At 43.7% G+C, this 6,262-nt stretch overlaps 1 long non-coding RNA gene across 1 annotated transcript; it reads right to left on the bottom strand.

Moving 5' to 3' along the window:
* Positions 1-362: 362 nt before the first annotated feature.
* LOC119472094 lies at positions 363-3,332 on the bottom strand. The gene is made up of 2 exons (XR_005201205.1): positions 2,344-3,332; positions 363-984 (listed from the first exon to the last, which is right to left on the bottom strand). It is a non-coding gene; the product is annotated as an uncharacterized LOC119472094 (long non-coding RNA).
* Positions 3,333-6,262: the final 2,930 nt, after the last annotated feature.

Here is a 6,262-nt window from a genome sequence, read left to right on the forward strand (position 1 = left end):
AAGAGTTTCACATCAAGTGGGGCACAGATAAAAGACCTTATGAGTGCCTCCTCCATGAGATGAAAAGTCTCATGAGAGTAGAGACTATGCTTTTTACTTTTCTATGTCCTTTTGCAGTGCCTAACGCTACACAGGTGGTATGTAGATATCACACCCCCATGTAGTGCCTGCATGTTAAAATACGTGTAATGAATTCATAATAGTATACATATTGATGCATGGAGAAAGATGAACCTGATTAAAAACATAGATGCATTTCTCCTTTCCCCTTCAATTCTATTTTTCTCTTATTCCCTTTCTTTGTAGTGTCTTGTGACACAAAAGTTTTTAGTTTTGATGAAGTCCAATTTTCCCATTTTATTCTTTTATTTCATTTTATTTTATGAAAGAGCTAGGAAATAAATAAGGTGAATTAAAATGAATACACAACTAGTTGTACGGGGGATATGGAAGTCATCAAATGTGAATGGGCACACAAGCAGTGCACTGTGATCTGTACACACTTAAGTACTTTTTAAAACAGCAGAGAGGTGGACAGAGATGGGAAGAGGTGGGGGGCATGGCTAGGAAAAGGCAGGTGGAGTTGATGAGTAAAGGAGGCTGTGTAATAAGCACGATGATCAAAGTATGCTAAAATACCACCACTGCCCACCGCTGGTCACCAAAGATCAGAGGCAGCTGTAACCACACGTGTAGAACACAAGGGGGAGAGGAAGTTCCACCCAGGAACCAGGCAAGGACGAACTTCTCTTAGCACTGTTCCTCTCTCCCCGTTTTCTGCAGAGGGCAGCTATAGCCAGGGTGGTGCTGATGCAGTTTTGTTGAAAGCCTGTCTGTTGATGGTGGGCTTCAGGGACTCTCTGTGCACTTTTTTTTAATTTGTGAAGCAGTTGGCTCCAGACATTGAGTGACAGAGAGAAAGCAAACAGAGATGGCTTCTTTCTTCTATTTTTCCTTCCCAGGGGAAAGAAGGGCAGAAGTAGACTGCAAGAAGAGAACACATACAGACAAAAATAGAAAATAAAAAATTATTTAGAGAAAAAAACATCCAATGGAGGATGAATAGGAAAGGAGTGGGGTGGTGTAGAGTTTCACACCTTTGAGGAAGGGAAACAACATGAAATAAAATCAGAAATCCAAGTCTCTTGCTCATGGGAACGGTACTTTCTTTTACCTATTGGAGGGATTTGAGCCAGGCCTGCTTTGTTTATTTAGGAGGGGACTTTTGTTTCTTTAAACAGAGGTACTGGGTTAAAGGCTCTGCAGGATCAGATGGCTGTGGTCAGGCATGGTCCAGAAGCCCCCTTTTAGACCAGTGGGGAAGGGTCAGCCTTTACATGACTAAGGGACTATATAGCTCTCTCTCTCTCTCTCTTTTTTTTTTTTTTTTTTTTTTTTAAGACAGAGTCTCACTCTGTGGTCCAGGCTGAAGTACAGTGGAGCAATCTCAGCTCACTGCAACCTCTGCTGCCCAGGTTCAAATGATTCTCCTGCTTCAGCCTCCCAAGTAGCTGAGATTAGAGGAGCGCATCACCATGCCCTGCTAATTTTTGTAGTTTTAGTGCAAACAGGGTTTTACCATCTTGGCCAGGCTTGAACTCTTGACCTAACGATCTACCCGCCTCGATCTCCCAAACTGCTGGGATTACAGGTGCGTGCCACCCTACCTGGCCAGGTGTGTCTCTTTAAAGCAAACAAAATAAGGGAAAATTAAAAGCTACTGATTTTATACTGAAGGGTGAGGACTCAAATTTCAGACTAATTTTTGGTTACTAAAAAATGAATTGAAGATAAAAAACAGTTTGGAATTACTCTTGTGAATTTTATTCCATATTGCACACCAGCAAGCATTTACTAAATACCTACTGTAAATTATTTCTGTATGACATCATTATCCTGTTAGATTGGAAAGAGGAGAGATGCCGTCATGAGAAGTGTCAAGATAAGCAATCCACTGCAAGCTAGAAGTAAAGACAAAATAACTCTTTAGGTTGGGTGCAGCGCCCATACCTGTGGCTGGTGCTTTGGGAGGCTGAGGCGGAAGGATTCCTTGAGGCCAGGAGTTCAAGACCCACCCAGGCAACACAGGGAGACTGCCATCTCTAAAAAAATTTTTTTTTAATTAGCTGGATGTGATGGCACCTTGTAGTCTCAGCTTCTCAGGAGGCTGAGGCAGGAGGAGAGCTTGAGTCCAGGAGTTCAAGGCCACAGTGAGCTATGACCATGTCACTGTACTCCAGCCTGAGTAACAGAGTGAGACCCTGCCTCAAGAAGCAAACAAAAACAATTTTTTAAATAGGGTAGCTAAACAACATTCAGTTCGTACCTAACCTCAACTTTTACCTGCCCCTGTGGTTTTGGAGGCAATGAAGCTAAGGAGTCAATAGCTCCTTAAGTCCAGGCTTTTAAAAATCAGGTAACCTCAGCTGAGATTCTCTGGGTGCAGATACTCCTCTTGACCCTTGCACTGACTCTGGCTCCAGTGATGTCTTCCCTGGGTGTTGGGGGTAACAACAGACAGGGTTGAGAGGTAGGAGGTACCTCTCATCTGCCTTGCGAACCAGGCTCAGGGCAGGCACCAGGCTCCCCAGGATTAGAAGAGCATCCCCCATTCTTTCATCTCAAAGAGGCAGCCTCAGCATCAGAGCTGAATGAATTCACTCATGTGTTCATTTGTTCATCAATTCTTATATTTCTGAGCATCCCTCATATGCTGCAATGCTGGGGATACAGCTTCTAACAAGCCATGCAGGGTCTCTGCCCCCATGTGGAGACTTATATTCCAGTAGGACCAACAGATAATTCACAAAAAGATGAGATGAATTGCAGAAAATGATTAGTACTGGGTAGAAAAGGAAACTTGTAATGGAATAGTGAGCAGTGTGGAGGGTGGAGATAAGGAGACAAGACCCCTCTGGGGACTGTGACACAGAAGCAGCCAGCTGCAAGGAGCTCTCCAGGCAGAGAAAAATGCAAGTATGAAACTCCACAAACAGAGCTGGCATGCCTGATGCATAGCAAGAACTCCTTATCAGGTCTGGTCCTGGGTGGGTTCCTAGAGCTGCCTGCAATAACACTGTCAAGGAAAAGAGTCTTTGCAGGCCCCACCCCAGAGATGCTGAGTCAGCAGGGGCAAGGAAGAAGGAATCTGCAGTTTAACAAGTGTTGGGTGATTAGAATTCACCTGGCCCTGCCATCAAACTGCTCAAGCAGATGGTGACATGGGGTTAATGGCCAGAATCCTAGATTCAAACTCATTTTTATCCCATTAACTGGGAGTTTATGATTTGGTCAAGGCTTGTCAAATTGCAGGAGGAGGAGGGGGCCTCAGGAATGATTTAGGACACACACACACGCAAAAGCACAGTGATGTTACCAGGATTCCTGAAGCCACAAAGCAACATAGGTTCACCTCTGGGGTTCAGGTCAGCTGGCAGCTGGGAGCCCCAGAGGTCCACTCGGTGTGGACTGGTTCTGTAGTTTTTGCCTGGAAAGAAAAAAGAAAACCAGTTATAAATAAAATCTCAGTAAACTATCCATTAAATGTCTGGCTTTGCTTCACACCCTTCCCTGGTATACTCCTGATGACAAATTACTTGCTAAGTGTTTGTTCACCAGGTAACTAAACGGGAATACATGTTGTATGAGGTGTTTATTTATAAACCAACCAACAGCAAAGAGATGCTTTGGTTTTACAATAGTTGATCTTTAACTCTTCTTTAAGGCAATGACAACCACAGGGAAAAGTTGTATTTTAAGATCACTGAGTTTCCAATTATAATGTCATTTGTTTATTAGAAAAGAATGTTTTTTCCCCCTAATTATAAGGGGGTATGGTGGCAGTGGCCTGTACCTAGCACATGTTAAGTAGAAAATTAGCATTAGAGCTGAACTGATGGTAGATCTCAGCTTCCTTAACTCTCCTGCCTGTTACTCTTTGCAGAGGCAGGAGGCTGCACTCTCAGCTTTTGACCCTCCCCAGAAACCAGGCCCAGGGCTGGCCTTAGGTTCCCCAAGGTTAGAAGAGAGTCCCCCTCCTTGCATCTCAGAGTAGCAATCTCAGGGTCATAGAAAGTAAATTAATTCCTGACTTCATTTATTTATTCATAAGTGAATAAACTTGCCACAGCAGAAATCTGGGCATGTGGTCTAATAAGGGGTTAAATTGCCTGATTTGCAAATGAGTTTGTCTGAAAAGTTCTTTAATGTTTTGTCATATACTTCACCAAAAAGACCATAATTATACACAATTAGGTCTGTGCTTGAAAATCTGGACCAAATTGACCCACTCTAAAACCAATCTGTTACCTCTAGTGCCAAGCAAATAGGTATTGTAAATCTGATCGAGGAGGGGAATGTTTAACCAACTAAGTAACACAAAAACATTTTTAAGAATCATAGGATATCTGATGCCTTTATGTAAACCATACTGCTAATTGCTAATGAGTATTATCAAAGAGGGTTTTTAAGAACAGATATATAGAAACATTTTATTAGCCATCAGGTTGAATTGCTACATATGCTAGAAAATATCAAGGCAGTATTTCTTGAAGAATATTCTATAATTCAGTTCCTGTTCAAGACTGTTGCTGTGATGGTCTGTGCTATTGAGGTCTTGTTGAAGCAATTGTACTGAGTTTGTGGTCCACACCCTTCAGACTCAGACATACCTGCATTTGACATTTAAACCCTCTGCCACTTTTCAGCTGAGGGACCTTGGACAAGTTGCTCTTTTCTCTGTACTCAGTTTTCTCATCTGTAAAATGGGCTTGGCAGTACCCTCCTCTCAGAGTTACTGATAACGTCCAACAAATGTCAAGCACAGAGCCAAGTGCTCAGCTGTGAAATCCACCGTTAGGGCTCTTCTCCTCTAGTCCCTGCCTCCCACCTAAATTTCCTCACCCTCTTGGAAAGCTTTCATCAAGGGCTACTTCAGAAGACCTTAAGGCCATGGACAGGAAGCAGAACAGCATGAGGAGTGTGTTTGACCCTGGTCTACGAGAAGGGAATGGTGACACTAATAGGTAAACACTGCTCTGGGCAAATGATGTCTTCTAGAGCTTTAAAGGGTTCTCCAATCACCTGTGAGAGAGTGCCAACATCAAAAACAATGTTCTCTTCGTAGTCATCAAGACAGCGTCAATTGCTAAGTGTCTAAATTGTACCAGACACTTTATATCTCATTTCATTTGCACAAAAGTTCTATGAGGCAGGCATTCTAAGCTCCATCATTTTGGAGGTGGAGAAACTGAAGTTCAGAGGAGTTTAGTCACGTCCCCCAAGTCACAGAGCAATAGGAGGCATAGCAGATTAGAGATGCAAATTCAGGCCTGGGTGACTCTACCACCTTATCCCACTATGTTATGTTTGTAATCCTCAAAACAAACAAATAGGGAAGGGTAGAGGTAAGCAGTCAAAGGGTCTAAATGGGAAAGGAACAATTAGAGCAACTCCAAGTCCCATCTCTGCACACGAGAAAATATGCCTGGGACGTGAACTGAGAGAAAATATGATTTTGTGAAAAGAAGAGCCTTCATGGAGAAAACAGACCTGGGCTGGTGGGGAGGAGGGTGGAACGTGGCCTGGGAGAGGGCTGGAGGTGGGAGGAACGTCAGGGGATTTGGAGCAACATGATTTCCAGCTGGGCAGTGCTAATACCAGGAATCCATGAGCCATGTTGCTTCTCTCGCTGTCCACGCCGTGGAGCAGGGACTTGTGTGCGTACCTGTCTCTGCTTCCTTCCCCACTGATCCTTGAGTTATCAAAGGCAGGACGCAGTACATGTATCTCATTTATGCTTGTTTTCCCAAAACCATACAATGCCTGCTACAGAGTTAGAGGCCAACATACCTATTAAACAGGTGGATGAGCTGAAGATTAGCAGATTAATTCAGGAAGTCTTCCTGTAGGAGAGGGCCTAGAGCTAGGGCAAAAAAAAAAAAAAAGGGCAACAGAGATGTGATGTGGTAGAAGGAAAAAAGGCATAGAGCTGTTTTGTACAAGTGAGGAACTCATGTTTGTATGTGAGTGTGTATGTGTGTCATCGGGGCAAAAAGGCTTGCTCCCTTCCTAAATTTGAGAAAGTGTTCTGGCCGGGCGCAGAGGCTCAAGCCTGTAATCCCAGCACTTTGGGAGGCCGAGGCGGGTGGATCACGAGGTCAAGAGATCGAGACCATCCTGGTCAACATGGTGAAACCCCGTCTCTACTAAAAAAATACAAAAAATTAGCTGGGCATGGTGGCACGTGCCTGTAATCCCAGCT

The sequence above is a fragment of the Cebus imitator genome, unplaced genomic scaffold, assembly GCF_001604975.1.
Source record: "Cebus imitator isolate Cc_AM_T3 unplaced genomic scaffold, Cebus_imitator-1.0 Scaffold85, whole genome shotgun sequence".
Lineage (NCBI taxonomy): Eukaryota > Metazoa > Chordata > Mammalia > Primates > Cebidae > Cebus > Cebus imitator.